Source organism: Cucurbita moschata, unplaced genomic scaffold, assembly GCF_002738365.1.
Source record: "Cucurbita moschata cultivar Rifu unplaced genomic scaffold, Cmos_1.0 Cmo_Scf00054, whole genome shotgun sequence".
NCBI lineage: Eukaryota > Viridiplantae > Streptophyta > Magnoliopsida > Cucurbitales > Cucurbitaceae > Cucurbita > Cucurbita moschata.
Genome location: NW_019268570.1, coordinates 144,341 through 149,276, shown reverse-complemented (window position 1 = coordinate 149,276; position 4,936 = coordinate 144,341).

Below are 4,936 nucleotides of genomic sequence, written 5' to 3'. Positions count from 1 at the left end.
GTGGGATTATGGGGCAAACATGTAAGTTTGGTTAAAATTGACACTCAATATTCCACTAACTCAAATATGGATTTTTCTGGAGGTGAAGTCAACCTTTTCATTTTCTTCATTTTAATTCACCAATTAATTTAAATAATTAATTTCAAATCAAAATAATATTAAATTATTAATTAAATAATTTAATTAATATTTAACATTAAATAAAATGTCAATCCCAATCAATTCCGGTACATATTGATTATGAATCACTATTCATAATTAAAATATTTAAATCTTATTTAAATATCTCCGATTCTCTCTTTTTGTTCAATTCATAATTAAAACAAAATGCGGTTAAATATATTGTATATATTTAGCGTGTATTCCCTAATTTGAATTCGAACACTTCGAACTCACTCGTCAAACTGTTCTAAGGTTTAGTCCGATATGAGCATGCAGGGAGACCTAATGGACCTACAGATCATGGGCTCCAAAGATTCCAGATTAACCGGCTAAACTCATTAACCTTGTTAACCAACATTCGTTAACTACTAGGACACTCCACAATAGCCTAGTATTTGCACTCCCCTCACTATAGATATATTTCTGTCCATTTGATATAACCATGATTAGTAAGCCGATCCTTCATAGGTTGTTCGTAACTAGAGCTGGGTAAATTTACCGTTTTACCCCTAAAGTTACTTCTTGTTCCTTAAGTCCCACTAATTCTCTAATGAACAATTGGTTTGTGGTCCAACTACCAAACCGAATCCCTCTCAGGCCATTGAGAGGGTGGGGCCCCTTGTTCAAGACCTGAAGTCAGTACTCAGGGGAACAACCTCTCTATTATCCCTAAAAGCGAGTAGGAGCGAATTCCATCTTACACCCTATGTCCCCAGCTATTCACCCAGTCTTACCCCTGAAATGGGAGGCTTATTGAGTCGGCGAACTCAGGCCACTCTCACCCATGCAAATCTAAGGATAACTTTAATTAAACAAGAGTTCATAGTTAGCTCAGGATTAAGGTCGAGTTACCTAGGTCATTGAGTGAAAAAATCAGTCTCATTAGTAAACGGCATTATAAAGTGAGAGTGATTTTCTTCATGGTCCGATCTTATGCAATTCTCATTGCATAGGATACCCCCAATCACATGTCTCCACATGTACAATTTAGTGATCACATTGTTTATATCATATACAAAAGTAGGCCGCTTCCATAGTGTCCCCAAGATAAAATACTTAGTCTTATCTCTGTACTATAGATCATTTTGACTATATACTTGAACTTGATCCACTCTTATGTCTCTACATATAGTTCAAGTAATCATACTGTAGCCAGAGTGTTCTTAGTTTATTGAATTTTGATTAATGATCGTAAAATTCACTTTATTCAATAACGATCTTTACTGAATAAACATCATTAATAACTTTATTGAAAATAGAATATGTTTTTGTTTACAAGCTATGAGTTTTAGGACATAAAACCCAACACTTGGCTTTTTAGAGAATCTTGCTCCTGTGTCATGGGACATGTAGCTCGGCAGTCCACCGGGTGGATTTTTATCCTTCCAGTTTCGAGTGTCTTCTTGGATAGTTATAGCGGCCCATAGGCACAAGATGTACCTTGTGTGTGGGGGGCGGCAATCCCCTGGACATAGTCCTTTCAGGCAGTGGCCATTTAGTCTATGGTCCATTAGATGATCGGTGCAAGGCCAAAAATTTGAACACATTGATTCCGCTCGTTCCCGTCCTTCGCTTCAGGGTCTGTCCCTCGGTATGGTCAGTACTCCATACTGTCGGGCAGCGAAGCATACACTTGTTCACTAATTATGACGGTTCGCCAAGGCCTCTTTCCTCCCTTTTCTGCTCACTTGTAGGGTTCGGACCCCCACAAAGGGGGAGGGAGTCGACTAAACATCTCAGCCATTGGCGGGAATTTCGCCCGCATCTGATCCCCAATTCTTGTTCACCCATGATGATCGTGTTGGGTGAATTGTGACGACGTACGATCGTGTCGAGTGAGCAAGAGCCGCTTCGTCATAGTACTGACTTATAGGCTAACGGGTCACACTTTGGCCAAGTATCCTATAAAGAGACTCCCGAGAGCTAGAAGGATTAAAGGAATGGCTATAGGAATGGGCGCATCATGACATCTTACGATGTCTCGCCTGAATGAATTAGTTGGTACTAGAAATGTTAGAAAAAGTGAACGAAAAGAGTAAAGGACAGAAACACTTCCCAACCATAAAGCAAAGTTCCCACTGATGGTATACTTAGTGTAAGTGAGCTCTAAGATCACATCTTTGGAATAAAATCTAGTTTGAAAAGGAAATCCAATTAGAGATAGACCACCCATGAGCATCATGACATAGGTAAAAGGGAACAGGAGGCAAGCCCCTCTTCCGCATATCTTGCTCATCCGACATGGCATGAATCATTGAACCTGCACTCAGGAATAGTAATGCTTTGAAAAACGCGTGATTCATTAAGTGAAAGACGCTAACCGAATAGTTAGAGATGCCGCAAGCAAAGATCATATAGCCTAATTGACTGCAAGTTGAACAAGCTAGGACCCTCTTTAGATCATTTTGTAATATTCCAATGGTTGCCGCAAGGAATGACGTTGTAGCTCCTGTAGAAGTAATAACAATCAAAGTCGTAGGCGGGTATTCAAATAAAGGGGAGCACTTGGCTATCATGAAAACGCCAGCTGTTACCATAGTAGCTGCATGAATCGAAGCGGATACTTAATGGGCCCCTCCATAGCATCGGGTGGCCAAGTATACAATCCTATCTGTGCGGATTTCCCAACAGCACCAATAAGAAGTAAAATACAAATTAGAGTTATGGCATTCAATCTCATATTGCAAACTGTTTTCTTTGTCTATTATCTTAAGCCGGGACTTCCTAAAGAAAACTGCAATCGTAGTTTATCAACCGGAGAAGGTATGAAAATAGGCATGTTTGTAACGACCCCAACCCTCCGCTAGCAGATATTGTCCTCTTTGAAATTTCCTTTTCGAGCTTACTGTTAAGGTTTTTAAAATGCGTCTGTTAGGGAGAGATTTCCACTCTTATAAAGGGTTTTTCGTTCTCCTCTCCAATCAATGTAGGGTCTCCCAATGTTTTTGGTGTTCATCCCAAAATTCATCATCTATGACACATCTCATGGTCTAAATTCCTAAAACGTCAAAGGATAAATTAGAACAAAATCGAAAGAGGATAAAGCACAATAGTCCCAAGTCCCAATTTGAACCCATAAACCAGAACTTCCAAACCTTAAGTTCTCCCTAAATTTGTAATATGATGTGACCTATAGGTTTGTGGAAGGAATGGAAGGATATGAACAAACCAAAATTAAGGATTTCTAGAAATGGAAAAAAAATGGTGAATGCGTGACCTTCCAACAACCTTTTTTTCTCTCGAGTCCATTCCAGGTCTAGATGAGCTGTATATGAACAAAACTAGAGGGGTATGACATAAAAGCCTAATTTTTAGCACCGACAGAAAGAAGATGAAGACCAAGAAACTCACTGGTCAAATTTCGACAAAAAAAAGTCAACGATAGCCTTCCTATTTGACCCCTCCACTACTAACTTTACTTATTTTGACCTTCTAAAGTTTTTTCTTAGGACATTCTTAACAAATTTGGTCACATTTATTCCCATAAGCATGAAAATTGAGGTCCAAAAGATACTCGAACAAGTAAGTAGCCTTATCAATGAGTCGTGAAATAAACAAGTTTACCACTAAAGTTAAGAATAAGTATGATTAGAGTCACCCAGTAAGCACGTCAAATTTCTAAGATGGAAAGTAACTAAAATGTCCCTTATGCATGATTTAAGCCCTCTAAGTTATTTAAATGTGTTTCTCTAGGTATGAAATTTTACATTTGTTATTATACTATGATATAAGTGATTTATGTATGTTAATCTCACACACTACCAAAAATAATGAATATGATAACTTACGAAAAATGCTATCGTAGTTTTTATAGCGTTTTTTTGTACGTCATGACAGTCATATTATTAAAAATTTTAAGACTTTTTATAGCATTTTTTATAACTATAATTGATGTTGTAATAGGGTACCAAGTTATAACTTATATCCGTTACTATGAAAATATTTTATAGCATTTTTTATTAAGCTATAATATGTATAATTTTACTAACATAATGTGTTATATTTTAACCTATAATAACATTTTCATAATGCTATACCTTCAATTTTATGCTTTATTTAGATAAATGAATCATGTATAATTACTATAATGCATATTTGATAGCATTTATTTTTCGCTTTATAAATTTCGTCATACTTTTTAGTCATTGTTATATAAGGTATAGTTTTTTTTTTCCTTGACTAAGTTACTCTCAGCTAATTTTGAAATTCACGCACATTAAATGATATTTTATAATATATTAATTACAAAACAGTCTCTAGTCTTGATTGAAGTTTCTTAATGTACTTATACATTAGAAAATAAAGAAGTTTAAACGATGCAAGATAAAGTTTTTGCTGAATGCAAATACAAAAAAACATAAAGTAGTTCACAAAAACGCAAAATTCATAAGTTTTATCTTGAAGTTTATTATGTAGGTAAGGGGTCATCTTCAAATTTATCATTTGCATGAAAACACCACTTATTAGTTCAACGTGCTCATACCAATAAAACACCACTTATTTGTTCAACGTGCTCATACCAATAAAACATCACTTCAACCACCCATTTCATATACTATAAACAAGAGATATCAACAAACACATTTCTTCCAAACTTTTCACATATCCAATAAAAAATAAAAAATAAAGTCATCCTTCCAAACTTTTCACATATCCAATAAAAAATAAAAAATAAAGTCATTTTCAAATAAGTTTAACACATGCTATAGGAAAAAAAATCGAATCAAGTACTTTTATCTAAAGTTTTCATCCCCTCCCACTCCACCCCCCCCCC